This window comes from Megalopta genalis, chromosome 4 (assembly GCF_051020955.1).
Source record: "Megalopta genalis isolate 19385.01 chromosome 4, iyMegGena1_principal, whole genome shotgun sequence".
Lineage (NCBI taxonomy): Eukaryota > Metazoa > Arthropoda > Insecta > Hymenoptera > Halictidae > Megalopta > Megalopta genalis.
Genome location: NC_135016.1, coordinates 14,704,143 through 14,720,232, shown reverse-complemented (window position 1 = coordinate 14,720,232; position 16,090 = coordinate 14,704,143). Strand labels below are relative to the sequence as shown.

At 35.5% G+C, this 16,090-nt stretch overlaps 1 protein-coding gene across 2 annotated transcripts in view; it reads left to right on the top strand.

Annotated features, from left to right (window-relative positions):
• Positions 1-305: 305 nt before the first annotated feature.
• Drgx (Dorsal root ganglia homeobox) overlaps positions 306-16,090 on the top strand; it is a 142,372-nt gene continuing 126,587 nt past the window's right edge. The window contains exon 1 of one of the 2 annotated variants that reach the window (XM_033472540.2): positions 306-1,611. The gene's annotated coding sequence lies outside the window, so the exon portion shown is untranslated. The remainder of the gene's footprint in view (positions 1,612-16,090) is intronic. The other variant, XM_033472549.2, reaches the window with a different exon arrangement.

Here is a 16,090-nt window from a genome sequence, read left to right as displayed (position 1 = left end):
ACATCGCGACATGGTTCCCTCCTAGTTCCGAGGGTGGACGGAGTGGTGTTGCGCTCAACTACCGTGTCCGCGTCTGTTCCTGGCGGGTTGAAACACGAGCAGCGGCGGGACGATAGGAGCGGGAGCAGCGTCCAAGAAATAGCCCGAAGGAACGGGAGCGTCGCGTCGCGTCGTGTCGCGTCGCGAGGACAAGCGCGTCGCGTCGGAGACAACGTCGGGAGGTCGTCGATGGGGGGCGGGAGTCGCGGAGGGGGTGGCCAGAGGGAAACAATAAAAAGGAAAACGAGCGGAGAACGAAGCGGTGAGCCGAGAGCGGAGAGGAGATGTAACTCGAGGTGGAGCGTCGGTAGCTGATACACACGAGAGAATCACTATGGACGAGGGGTAAACACGATTTACACCATGACGACTATCGCCTCTCCTCTCCCTCGTCCAAAGGGCCACGCGTAGCTCGGCCGAGGGTGAGTTACAACACAGGGAGACAGTCTGCACAGAAGCAGGGATGTTTGTCGTACGCGTTATTTGGCCAATAAAACCACGTGGCGGCTCCACCACCCCCGCGAGCTCCGCGGAGGAGAGAAGATCGGCCGGGACGGTCCGAGAGAGAAGCCGGATCGGAGACCACGCCTCGCGAACAGCTCGACGCCTGCGTGGTTACGCCTATCGAGCACGCTTTCCTCGGCCGTCGAACGCGACACCGAACGCGACACAATCCAGCTGGGACCTTCTTGGACGGCTCGGACGCGACACCTCCGGGATTTCGGCCTCGACGATCCCGCCGTCCCCGCGGTTCCCGGTTATTTTCGAAGCGACGCCATTGGAGATCAGTGCTCGCGAGCCTCGCGACCGTCACCGACAGCTGCGAACGATCTCGGTAATCAGGTTCCTACGCTCGCGTCCCATCGCTTCGGAGAACATCCATCGCGGAAGATCTCGACGGAGAGATATCAGCTAGATCCCTCGGTATCCCACTCGAGCCACGATCAAATTCTACGGAAGCTGTCGATCGGCCGATCTTCTTCTTCTTCCTCTGAGACATCGTCGACGTGCAACTCGGTACGTCGCAGCGATTCGAAGGGTCCCGAAGGCGAGCGTCAAAGAGGATTAACTCTGATAGAGACAGGACACTCCGTCAGACACGAATCTATCAACGTTTACGAGCAGTGAGTGACCGACCAGCAACCCCGTGGCGAATTCAGTGCGTCGAGGAGACAGTAGACCCGCGGGGAAAGTGTTGATCGGAAGTTGCTCTCTTGTCCGGTCGGCTGGACCAGGCTGGGTGACGAGTGAAGGATCGTTTCGTGCTCGGCTCGCGAGCCAGGTGTCAGTGCTCAGAGACTTCGCGGAGCTGCGTGATAATCGTGCGAGGTCCAGCTGGAGGACCTTCTACGGCGATCGTTCGAGTACAGATCGATCTGCTCGGAGATACGGTTCCGGCGATCAACGCTGATCCGCGAGGCCGCAGAGGAAATCGGGAAAGTGTTGTTCAACCACGAGTCCAGGATTCTCACCCCCGGAGGCGGTGCCATCTCACCCGGGGGCGCGGGGCCGCCCGCGAGCCCTTCTTCGGGACACTATCATCCACCCACGCACAGTCCACCCTTGGTCAAGGTACGTGATCGTCGCAGGTTTCTCTGCACTCATGCGTTGCCCCGCTGGAGGAGGATTCACGGTTCGCCGCGGATACGTTTCGCCCTTTCGTCACCGAGTGTACCGGGATCGGTTTTTCGCTTTTTATCGATTCAATTGTTTACAATTCGCATTCCGTTTGCGCCGCCGTGGCGCTATTTGTAATCAGCTGCTATAGGTGGCGATCTTTTTTAGCAATTTTGTTTCTTCTTTTTGTATAATTTGTTTATTCGATGTCGCAGCTGTTTACGAGCAATTAACGATCAGTTATGGGATTACAATTGTAGGGTTACGTGTGGATGTAATATGTACAAGTTTCTATATTAGATTGTTTGTATCGAATATTATGGCTTTAACATTATCATCTCAATCTCTTGACGTACCATTTCCTTCATAATATTTTCTTGTAATAATTAGAAACTTTTCGATCGTAGTAATTTCTAAGAAGATAGAAGACAATTTATATTTATTGTGCGTCTACATTTATTTAAATATTTATATACTGTTGACAAGAAATCGGTATCTTATTCAGACTAAAAAACGATGGGAATAGCATTTATACTTAACAGGTTACTATTATGAGAGAAATTTCGATCACGTGTCAAACTTGTCAAAGTATGGCGAAGGGTTAATCTAGGTTCCTTAAGTTGCTATGTAATTTCGCTAAGCAATTTGGTTTCCTTCGAATAGAACATAACTTTCGCTGTATGCTTTTATAGTTGTCCAAACATTCTTTGATGGTATTGGGCGGTTTTATTTTTTTCCTGATATTGTACGATTGAGAGATATTCCATTCGAAGGTGTTTAACTGTAAGCTCAATGTTACAGTTGTTACAAAGTGGTTTATCAGTTTTTGAGGGTATGCACCGGTGCGTTATTTTAGTATGCCCGATCCTTAATCGAATCAATACAATTTTTGTTCCTATTTCAAAATGAAGGCATTTGTTTCAACTTACACTATTTCCATTCGGTATGATTGCTTTTATTTGACACAATATGAAATTGAACGCGTATGCTTATAGAAGACTTCTATTATTCGACGATTTATTGAACACAGACAAATCGAATAACGTGAACATTCTTTCGAAAATAGCGTAGCAATTTTTAACGTCGCTTTTAAAGTTGACACTCGAGTGCAAAGGGTTAAATGTGCAGCGGGGTTGGTGGAGAATACGCTTTCTCCGAGTTCATGTAGAAGTGAGTAATTTGAATGTACCCATTCTTGGTTTCACTTATGCCAAATATTTTTCGTTAAGAAATTTCGTTTCTGTTTACCTTAAAATAAGGCAATAGTGTGAAAACCAAATTTTTCATCATCTAGGAAAATAGTTATGCGAGAGACCCTTGGGTAAATTCACATTGTGTTCTGCTTTCAATTTCATGTTTTAAGCGAGTGCGCTTGAAATTGCGATGAAATTGCAACAATCGAATCAATAAATAGAAGCGTGAATTTTGAGGCATTTGAAACTGAAAAAGGGGACATTTCGCTCTTCGAAGGATACTGCACAAGACTGTCGTTGGTTAACGTCCATTCGTTTCCGTTTTGCATTTTAATTTCACTCGTTGTGTTCCAACTGTAATCTTATATTTTTAATAAACGTATAAAATTCCAATACATCAATGGAGAATCGACGATTATTACAGTATTTGTTGGTGTAAATGACTGAATTTTGCGCATCGAAAGTGGTTGCACAACGGATTCTGGGTTGATATCCATCCATATATGTTTTATCCTTTAATTTCACGCATTATATTCTAGTGAATATCTCGTAATTTAACGAGTGCTTGAATTTGCGACACGACAATAGAGATACGACGTATTTTGTAACATCTGACAATGGAAATGGGAGGATTGTGTTCTTCAAAGGTAGTTCCACACAAGATTTGTGACTAAACTCCATTCATTTGCGTTTTATACCTTAATTTCACTCATTGCAACCTAACTGTAGTCTTATATTTTTAACAAATACGTAAAATTTGAACATAACAATGGAGAATCAACGAATATTACATCTGATACAGAAAAATCAACAATTTTGCTGTTTGAAAGTAATTGCGCAAAAGATTTGTGGCTAAGCACCATCCATTTGAATTTTGTATTTGAATTTCATACACTGTATCCTAATCATAATGCAATATTTTTAACAAATATACAAACTTACAACATAGCAATGAAAATCAAATTTTATGCTATCTGGCACAGAAAATAAATCAATTTTGATCCTCGATAGTTTTTACACAGGAGATACTCAGTTAATCTTCATCCATTTCTATTTTACACTTCAATTTCGTCAATTATGCTCTAACTAATATAATCGCAAATATTGCGACGTGTTATTTTGAGATGTTAGAATATCTGATACAGAAAATTTGTGAATTTTGCTCTTTGAAAATAGTCGCACACAAGATTTGTGACTAATTTTCGTCCACTTCCGTTTCACACATTATTGTTAGGCATTGTGTTCTAATCGTAATCTAATATTTTCAACAAATACACAAAATTCGAACACAATAATGAAAAAACAATGACTTTTATAATACCTGATACAGAAAATTAATAAATATCTTTCTCGAAAGTAGTCGGACAACGGATTCTCGATTAATCTTTATCCATTTTCGTTTCACATTTTAATTTCACACACTTTATTCTAATAATAATTACACATTTTTCATCATTGCCTGAAATTACAACGGAACAATAGAGGCAACAAACATTGTAATATCTACTACAGACAATAATTGCATATTGTTTCTCGAAAGTAATTCCGCACAAGATCTGTGTCTGATCTTCACCCATTTTCGTTTTTGACTCGAATTTCGCGCATTATATTTTATTTATAATTTCATATTTTTAACAAATATATAACATTTCAACACAACTATAGAGAAACAACGAATGTAAGGATATCTAACACAGAAAACAGGCGAATTTTCATCTGAAGAACACATGAGGTTTAACAATTAGGATCGATGATGGTATCAAAAAATGTTTGCTTTAAGTTTTCCATAAACTTTTCCACTAACACGATTTATCGAAGAATTTATTTCACCGTGTTTAAATCAGTGGATAAGCCGATGTTTTCAGCTACGACTTTTAATCACTATAAATCCGTGTTACGATAAATAAAAATCTTTCCCAAAAGTGTTCTTTTCATTTTTTTTTTTTTTTTTAGTAGAGTTCGAACATGTAAAAGAAGTTGCGTTTTTTTTTCACTCCGTGCATCATTTAATTCGTCATGTATCGTTTGTAGGTCAGAATTAGCTTTAATAAATCAGTTCATCTTGAACTGGATACATGGCGAGTTCATTGAAGTATGACATTTGATTGTCTACGGTAGTCACATTCACGACTTTGCAGCGAGAAGTATGCGATTGATAGAAACCATTGGTTATCGCGGTGATTGAAACTTGTTACTTGTAACAGCGATCGCTATACACTGTTGGATTTTATGTATTTATTACGAAAGTGAGTCGGTAGAGTGCAAAATAGAGTAAATATCGCGGAAAAATTTAACAATGATGATTGTTTATTTTCAACTTGTTCAACGTGTTAAGAGTGAAAATGTATTGTCATTTAACTTCTATTTGTTGTAACCGAGAATATTTATTTTAAACGCACGAAGTATGTTTATTGTTCTTCATTTTTATTGGAACGTTCTTAATTTCGAAAGAATTTTATATTTGAATCCTGTTCCGTTGTTATATTTTATGTGCAGAATGTAAAAAAGGAGCGATTATAGAAGGAAGTGCGAAACAATAAAAAACAATAACTTTAAAATAAATAATTTTTTATTTTTATTAAATTTTCTTTTACCTTTTTCGCGCGTAATTGCTTCGCGTTTAGAAAGATATCAACGATTTTTAATATTTCTTTACATTGTACAAATCATGTTTTAATATTGTGTTAGTGTTGAAGTGTACAGTCAGTTGAGCAATGCTAAAAATGGAGACTGCTTGAAAGTGGTTGCTCGAGAGACTAATCTGGCACATCAATTTGCGACTCCATGTTTAGGACAATATGACACGCCACACGACCATCATTCTAATTGGATATTACACGAAGATTGTTTCTCTTAATTTATTGCTGCAAATTTAGTTTGAAGCTGTGGAAATGCTGTTTCACAGTTCCAATTTTATTTTAAACGTCTTTAGTACTTTAATATAAAAGATGTATTTAATAGTCGGGACTTGGGTCTATTGGGACCCAGAGTATAAATATTTTTATTTGACTGTCTAATTTTTGACAATTAATTTCAATTTTCATATTTTTCATTAAGGTCGATAATTAAAGCTAACGTGCACCTTAAAAAATGTATTGAAAAAAGTTCACAAACAATCTTACAAACGATTGTTCGAAATTGGGTTAGTGGATAACCTCGTACCGTACCAAAGTTTTTATTTTTCATCTTTGTCTTGAACTCTGTAGAGGAACAAAAGTTGCTCTCTCAGAATAGTTTTCTAAATTCTATCGATTGAAATTATTTATCGTGAAAAAGTATTTGAAAATTCGTTGAAAAACTGTTCCACAGCACAGACTTTCAATATTTGTTTATTGCTTGAACAATTTTTTTTTTTTAGCCGAAGTTTCATTCGCTGCGACGGCTTTGGAAAACAAAAGCAAACAAAATTAGATTCGATCTCGTTTTTGCTGGACGCGAGGCTCGGCTCGGTCATATCCGCATATAAATTACTTCAGGAAGGAATTTCTTTAAGTGTAACTGGTTCAAACCAAGTTAATTCACCGGTTCGAGCCTGCTGTTATAGCATTTGGCTATTTTTTCAATTATGTCTGATAGGGTGCTTGAGAAAATTGGATAATATTCGGAAGAACCAAGTGTTCAATCATTTTGGTGCAATTGTAATGGAAGAAATTGTTAATCCGGTTCAACGCGTTCAACGACAAAGTTTTCGTCGCGAGAGCAATGTCACGGTAAAACACCGTTTACACGATTATTAATCAAGTAAATGCACGCAGTGCGGCGTTACTTTGTGTTAATAATTGTATTCAAAAACGTGTAAAAGCCACTGTTCGACAGCTGAATATTTCATGTAATTTGATTCTGCAGCGACGGTCATCGGTGGACACCGTGACAGTTGATGTTTTAATGTCAATTACATTCCAAATTTTCATTTAATATATTTTAACGCGTTTCACGAAGTTACTTGTCCGACGTTTCTTGTAATAATTCACGAATGCGGGACAGGAGACACGTGCATTTAATTTCGTTGTTCGAGTTTATCTTGCGACGGATTGGACCATATCGTTGAAAAATAATATTGTAACAAATAATACGGGATAATAAATTTGAGCTCGTATCAGATAATACGTGTTTCGCCAAACGAATTATTTAATTACCTTTTAGATTTGAGTATTAAAAAATAAAATGAAGTTCTTTAAATTCAGTAAATACAATATTTCATTACGATAATCAACAGCTAAAGCATGAAATAAATATTTCATTTTGACAATCTAAAACATAAAATAAAATATTTTTTATTTTAAAAACGTAAAGTATAAAAAATATTGCTTAACGTAATGTAAAATGAGTCAACGCAAGAATTTATCATTTTCAGCGTTTTTTGAATAAAATATTCTTTGAAACGTTATCATAAAAATCTTTTACAACGAATAAAATATTTTGTTTTCAGAAGTAAATTTTGTTGAACAAATGAAATATTTTATTTTCAAAACTTCTCACGTGATTTAAAATAAAATTTCTATTACACTTTTTGCCATTTAAAATACTATTTCATCCAGTACTGATTACATCATTCAATGTTACGTTTTAAAAAGTTGTTCCTTCTTTATTATTTCTTTATTTACTGTGTCATCTTTTTTTATATAATTGTTGAAAAAGTTAATACAATATTTTCGTACTTACTTTGTTAGGTATTCTAAAGGTATCACTAGACTGATAGTCTGTATGCATTTATGGCAGTTTGCATCTTGAAACTGCTAAAGGACATATATTATTAACAAATATTAGTAACGTTGATATTTTATTTTTAATATAAGAAATTTTCTAGTTGGCAAATTGACGTTGTTCCATATTTATATCACACAGGTATTCTTCTGAACTAATTATAACTTTTTCAATCAACCTGAATAATGTTTTCTAGGAAGAACCATTTTTCATGCTATTTGTTAAACATTATTATTTTGTAACAATTCAATGTAACTATTAATTCTCTAATGTTAAATTATAACTTTGGATGTCGCATTATTCAGACTTGCCATGTTTTCAAATCTAATTTTATTTTTAGCAACAATGTGGCAAACGCATCTTGCTCTGTCATTTTTTCATCATCAAGGATGTAATTAAAATTGGGAATTCATCATCGTTTTACATCTAGAGATAGACATTTCTTTGTTTTCAGTTCTATAAATTTCATGTAACTTGAGTAATATTTAATTTTAAATAATATAATTAAATACCTGAATTACAATTGTTCTCTGTATTTAAATTGTAGGAGCAGAAAGACCTCAGATTTCTGGTAACCCGGATCCGCAAAAATTAATAATAGTTTGAAACTCATTGCAAATTACTTGTTTCCAAACTACCGTTGAACCGACCGGCCTCAAACAGTGAAATCAACTATAACTATCATCAAACCCAATTTCACGAGCTTCGGGACACCGAACGAACGTGTCAGAGTATTTAAATTCGGCAACACCAATGCACACTTACCCTTTCGATTCATTTATACCTGGTGCACGCGAGAGTATTTGTTTGATCGAGCAAATAGAACGGTTTTTCCTCGCGAGATCGGTATTCGCGGAATTTTAATTAATTTTTCGACTGTTTCTTTTCGATTCGCTCACGGAGAGGCACTCTACTAATGGATTTATGCTTGGAATACAATTGAATTTCAAATTTCTAAAACTTCGCGTTTCACGAATTACGATCGAGAACACGTTTCTGCTGGGAAAGTGAATTGAATCGTTGCACGAACGTTTTATTCGTTCATGAAAACACATCGAAACCTTGCGGTGATCGTTACAAAATGATTTTGTGTGTGGTATATTAATTTTGTTGTTATTTAATTGTACATCTGATTGCTATAATTAAGACACTTTGATGTAAATATTTCTCGAAAATTAATTATTCAATTTACGATTGTTTATTTTACTCATCTTCGTGAGAGTTTTATTTTTGACTTTTACGATCATTTTCTTAAGTGCTAGAGAATTACTTTTGTTACAGAAAAATGGATCAAAGATTACTTTTTATTTGGAGCTGTTCTAATTTATTCAGTAACTGTAATAATTGTTATTATTTCATTTACACTTTGAAATCTATGCCTAATGAGTTAAACTGAATTTTGATACTTTCGTTTAACAATAATTGAAGTAGTATGTAAAGTAATTATAAATAATGAATTCACATGATAAATGACACTATGTAATGATTTACATGAAAGTGTTGAAAGGTTGCTGATTTTTATGAATTCTATTTTAATTTTATTTTAATTTTATTTTAATTTTATTTTAATTCTATTTTATGATTTTATATATATATTCTAAATGCGAGTCTGAAAGTTATTATTATTATATTATATAGCAATTTGCTTAAAAAAACAAATTTAAAGCTATTTAAAAAATCTCAATAATGTTTTTGTAAATAAAAATTTCAAAGAAATCATTAGAGTTTGTTATTTAGAACAACCTGTTAATATACGAATGAAACTGTAAGTAGAATTTAAAAAAAATAAATGTACAAAAAGTATTTAGGATCATCAATATGATATTTCCAGCTTATTAAATTGATTAAGGGAAAAAAGAGATGCTATGCGATTCCTGTTCCTTAGAATTGATGCAAATAATTTTCATTTTGCACAAAATGCCAATAGGTCATTGCCAATAGATGAAATATTAAAATCATCGATGAGCGATACAAACTTTTGTTGAATTCCAGTCCTTGTAATTTCGTCCTTATATTTAACACTTGCAAAGTTTAAAAACAGTTTCCTTCAATTGAATGGCACAATAGTAAAAGTGAATAAGAATTGAAGAAAATAGATGAATCACTGTCTAATGACAGTAGTCACTGGATAAATTAATGATTCATGTTTTAGAAGCTTCTTAGGTTCAACCAAGGTTTTTTATTCGTTCAATTAATTTATGAATTATGATTTTATTGCCTGAGGACTCAAGCATCTATTTTGAACACTTTTATAAAATTTGCTGCATGTTCTTGTTGATAAATACCAAGATTGTTACATATTTGTACTTTCTTGGATAATTATAAATTAGATCTATATATGAGATATAAACATATGTCCCAGAACTGTTTAATCCAACTGTCTAACCCAACATTTTATTTCCATTTCATTCTGTGATAGAAGTTATAGTTTCCATGTTTTTATTATTTTGTAACAGCAGCTACGAAATTCAAAACATGTTTTTTAACTTACAGTATTTTGCACGATTTATTGCAGATTATAAATGTGACATTAAAGCTATTAGTACGCACAATGCTTTGCAATTTCAACTGTTTTTTAAATATACGAAAATTCGATTGTGTCAAAATTATGTTGAAACATGGTATAGCAATTCAGGCGCAAAGGGTTAAATAATTGACACGATACTACAGTTTCGATAAAATGTGCAAATTACTAACCTATATCAGTAATTTTTGTGAATAACATTATATCAGTTAAGAGTTAAGAGGAAATGTAACAAAAAAATCATTGACGTACTAGTTTCAATAAAATATGTAAATTTCTTGTAGAAATTATTTTTGTAAAACATAGTACACCAGTTAAGGTTTAACAAGAATCGTAACGTTATATCATCGAGACTCGCGACTATAGGGTAAGTGTGTCAATTACTGTGCCCATTAAAGTGACGTCCGAAGTTTTGACAAATTAAATAATTGTTTTTAGCAATATCGCACTTCTTAAAACATTCAAATTAAATATTAATGTCTTTTATCTAAGTACGATTTTTTAAATAATTCTTTTCATATACAGAGTACATATACAGAGAATATTTTTCAAAATATACAAAACTGGTTGTGAGCAAGTTACTGTAGCTTTAAAAACGTGAACATTATTATAGTTAATTACTCTCTGTCAGTTACTGAGCCTTTTCTAGTCACAGATTACAGATCAAATGATATTTAAAAAATTCAATATCTGTAATTTAATAATGTTGTTATTAAATATATGTAAAATTATTGTAAGGGTACAGTAACCAGGAGGGTTACAATATTGAACACACCTACTCATGTTCGATATATAAAATGTGTAAATAACTAATCTTCCAGGTAGAACTGTACCGAAACCCCAGCTGTAGGCTGGATAATGGTAACCGATTCCCAATCGATAATCGTTAACAGGATACCTGCATCAGCCTCGTTAGACACCGGGTTGACCATTAACTAATTGAACCGTTCTTGCCACTTAATTCACGCTTCCTACTGTTACCCGTTTCGATCGAATCCCTGTTCTGGCGATTCGTGACTTTGTTCTCTGTCCTCTGCCTTTTGCCTTCTGTCTTCTGCCTTCTGCCTTCTGTCTTCTGTCCTCTGTCTTCTTTCCACTGCCCTCCATCCCCAGACCCCTGTCTCACGTCCTCTGTCCTTTGTTCTCTGCTCTATTTCCTCTGCCCCCTGTTCTCTGTTCTCTACCCTTTGACCCTGACTTCTGTCCTCTGTCATCTGCTCTCTGTTTTCTGTCCTTTGCCATCTGCTCTCTGTTTTCTGTCCCCTGTCTTTTGCTATCTTCTATCTTCTGTCTACTGTCTTCTGTCCTTTATCTTCTGTTCTCTGTCCTGTATTCTCTGTCCTCTGCCCTCTGCCCTTTGTCTTTTGTCCTCAGTCTTTCGCCTATTATCTTCTGCCTTCTGTTTGCTGTTTCCTAACTTTTATGCTCTGTCTTCTGTCCGCTGCCTTTTGACTCGCGTCCTCTGCTCCAGTCATTTGTCCCTCCTTCTGTCTTCTCTCTTCTGTCCTCTGTCCTCTGTTCTCTGTCCTCTGTCCTCTGTCCTCTGTCCACTGTCCTCTGTCCTCTGTTCTCTGCCCTCTGCCCTCTGCCCTCTGCCCTCTGCCCTCTGTCCTCTGTCCGCTGTCCTCTGTCCTCTGTCCTCTGTCCTCTGTCTTCTCTCTTCTGTCCTCTGTCTTCTCTCTTCTGTCCTTTGTCCTCTGTCCTCTGTCCTCTGTCCTCTGTCCTCTGTCCTCTGTCCTCTGTCCTCTGTCCTCTGTCCTCTGTCCTCTGTCCTCTGTCCTCTGTCCTCTGTCCTCTGTCCTCTGTCCTCTGTCCTCTGTCCTCTGTCCTCTGTCCTCTGTCCTCTGTCCTCTGTCCTCTGTCCTCTGTCCTCTGTCCTCTGTCCTCTGTCCTCTGTCCTCTGTCCTCTGTCTTCCGCCACTTGGTTCCGGGAATCAAAGTCGGCGTCTGTATATGTTGCGACGCGTGCAATGCGATACCGTCGCGTCGCCGGGAAAGCGGCTGCTCTTTATGGTCACGTAATAACCGACCGGCCGTTGAGGGGATTTTCGCGAACGGCAACGGGAAGCAGGCGAACGAGTAGCGGGAAAGAGGCTGACGATGATGGGTATAAGGACGGCTGTCCGGGCTCGTTTTCGTCAGCCACCATCGCGAATCCCTCCGGGGACCCGAGCGGCAGCTGTCTGCTCCTAAAGCTGCCACTGGAAAAGCTCGTCGAAACTTAACGCGGTATGATTTTTGCCAAATGATACTCGTCCGGGTTCCCCTTCCTGCTCCAACCCTGTTTGCCACGCGGCTACCCGATCTCTGTTTAACCTTTTGTCTTGTTCACTGAGTTTAGTCGACTCTGTCAAAAGGTTCCCGCTCTTAAGGGGATCTTCTAGTCTAGACGTTCATTTCGAAGGGTTTGGTGGCATGTTATTGGCCTATACATATGTAAAGAACATGTACAATTTTTTTGGATTAACAAATATTTAACCCTTAGGTCAATAACCGGATATCCAGATACTATTTTGCACATTTCCTTCAAAATATTTTTTGTTCTCGGTAAAATATTTCAATAACCGGCTAGATGGTCGTTATTTGGCATATTTCCTATCGACGTCTGTTTCAAATCTAAAATCTTGTTATCAGCAATGTATCAGAATTGAACGATAAAATTTGTCACACGTTTGTGTATGAATGAAAGTAAATGAGGACGTACAAAAATAAAAATTGTCTCGTTCGAGACGAAAGAAATCGTATTCTAAGAGCAAAATCCTTTTTAGATGAGGACTTCTCAGAGTGCTAGGAATATTTTTCTCAGAGTGATCATTTATTATATACAATAATGTGGAAAAGTGTGTACAATCTGTTTAAAGTGCAATAACTTTTTTAAAATCGAATCAAATGATTTATTTCATACTGACTAGTTTACTAGACATTGAATACAAAAATATTTGCGAAAATTATAATTGGTTGGAATATGAAAAAAGAATGAGGAAGATGTATTTTTCAACTTCTTTATCTAAGCTGGTAACAAAAATTTGAACAATGTATTCTATATGCTTCGGTAGCGTTTATATACATATTAAAAATTTCATTGACGTTGGTTAACGTCGTTCTGAGTCTGATACCCGATCTGAATGACCCAATGACCCCAGTCGTAGGGTTCATATTTGTGATATGAATGGAATTCGTCAAAAACTTTTTAAGTGCCTTAAAGTAATTGTTAGTACAATAATGAATGAACATGCAACAGTACCTGCATTTAATAGATGACATTCGTCAATGAAATTGACGAATTTTGGTAATGCCATTTTCACAGAGAAAAAAACTGACTGCAGTGCATAATTCGCTTAATATGCATGCTACTACTAACTTAAATTGATTTTGGGAATAAACATATGTGTATTATCGTATACCAATCATACTTTATATACGGAAAGCTTTCCCTAATATCAATGTTTTTAAATCTAATATTATACTCAGTCACAATGTGTTGAAAGTAGCGTAATCAAAGGCATTCGATTTTGTTCGATTCCTTCTCAATGATAATTCACTAGTAATTTATATGGAGAGATTAACATTTGTTGATTTCAGGTTACATACATTTGGTTATTATTTATTTATAATTAATTAAATAGGAAATGATACTCGTTTTAATTGTTTGTATTACGATTTTCGCAATTATGCTTTCGGGAATGAAATTACCGTTTACATTTTGCAAAACAAAAAAATTGACCTACATTATATCGATCCACATTAATTATTTTTTCGAACCTAATTGCAATAGTTACATACATATAATTACTAGAAAAATAATATTTCACGCTGAGGAACCTAATTATAAGATTAATATTAATTGGTCATTGAGAGAGTTACATTTTGCTTTATTCAGGATTATACAACAAATCAACTATAACGAAAGAACGAAATTATTTTTTATTTTGTAGAAATACAACTACCAAGTGTATTGTTTATAAACGAACTATAACACTGTATTGTTTGTTTTTTTCAAATATTTCATTGCTTTTTCACGATTGACAAGTTCGTACTTGTTCAAACTTCAGTGGAGTGTTTGACGTTGAGAGTTCGCTGTTACGACGAGAAAAAATCGGATTCGAGGCTTGCGGCTTCACTGATAACCACATTATTAGTAATTAAGGGATTTTGCTTCCCTTTAGAACGAGAGACTAGCAGAACGAAGCTGTGACATAATTCGAAAACAAAGGCTGTCACGGGCTCTTCGGTAAGCTCATTACTTGTAATCAAAGAGTCTTAATTCTTGTTGAGTAATAAATGGGTAGACAAAATCTTTCAACACTTTTGCATAAGTAAATGAATCTCTTTAGCAACAAAGGTGAAGTGGATCGTACGAATTTGTTTGTCTGAATTTTCTACGAGTTTTAAAAGCTCTCATTATATTTGAACGACATACAGTGCCTTTGAAAACGCAATAACTTCTTTAAAACTAAACTAAATGATTTGAATTGTTTTTAGATGATGGAGGGACTAATCTACTAGACGATGACTAAAATTCTTTCTTTTAATTTTGCTATTACTTAGAACGAAAAGAAAAAATTAAAGAAAGTTTAAAAACGAGAGATTTTTATTTTTTTTTGTCATTCCAAGTAATAGCAAAATTAAGAAAAAGCATTTCAGTCATCGTTTAGAAAGAAGTTAAAGAAATTCAACTCATTTGGTTCAGTTTTAAAATAATTATTGCGTTTAAAAAAATGTACGAACACTTTTGTGGAATACTGTACTCCTGATAGATTTCATTTAAAATTCAATTTATTTATACTCTTCTGAATATATACATACATTTATCGGAAAAATTTGAGTAAAATTTGATATTTCAATAAATATAGGTCTTATTAAATTAGAAATACATATTATAGCGGAGCATGTAACACATTGTTCATACTGCATTATTGTTTCATTTAGTGCATATAACAAATAATCAAAAAAAAAAAATGTAAGGAAAAATAAATAAAAAGAATAAGAAATGAAAAAATAAAATAAAAAATAAAAATATTATAGAGAAACACAATTAATGTTTTCGTTGACACAATAAAAATTGTTATTCCATGTGAGAATGTTCATTACACCCAAGAATTTTTGGATAAGCGTATGAACGTTATATAGTGCACAATACAAGCACTTCATCATAAATTGTAAAATTCGTATGTGTTAGGTCCAAAAGTTAGAAACGAGAAGATATGCTTCAACATTCGATGACATGCATTTAGGTTAGTTTATTTGCCCTTACATAGACGACAGCTCGAGTGTTAAAGTAATGAAATAAATTAAAAAGTTATAACAATGAGAAGAGAATATCACGACACAGATGCAAGTGAAACAGTTGACTGTAATTGGTGGATTTAATTGGCACGCAGCTCCAAGCAACCAGCCAGTATAAATGTATATCTGTACATTAGATCGTTTAAACGGAATATTCCACACTATCAATCATTTATTACAATCGTAATGTCAGGAAGTGTTGAAGTTAAAGGAATCCTTCAATCTAACCGATGAACAGGATTGCAAAACAGTTTACACGTCTTTAAATTGAACAGTGTTTTTCGAACATGATGATCGAAAGTTACTTTATTAAATATGGGGAACCTCGAAAAATTGTAAGTTATTTAAAACGTAATTTACTATCCTTTTGAGACATGGCTACAGAAAGGAACAATGTTCAGTAAATTTTCTTCAATTGTTCCTCAGCTTGTGAACATAAATGGACAATTTGAGAAATGGAGATACTACAATTATCCGAGTCTCATTTCTATAATTGAGCCGTTAATTTTGTAAGTGGCATAAATCACTTTGTTTTCAAGTCGATATATTTAAGGGTTTGCGTTTTAACACGTTTAAAAATATGGATGCTAACTTTCGAGAAGATTTACTTGTATTTGTTATCTCAGGATACTGATATTTTTCTCAGTATAAATAATTAAAAAATCATCACTTTTCATTACGGTAAAGTGACTTATGCCACTTTCAAAATAAACGGCTCAATTGTTGA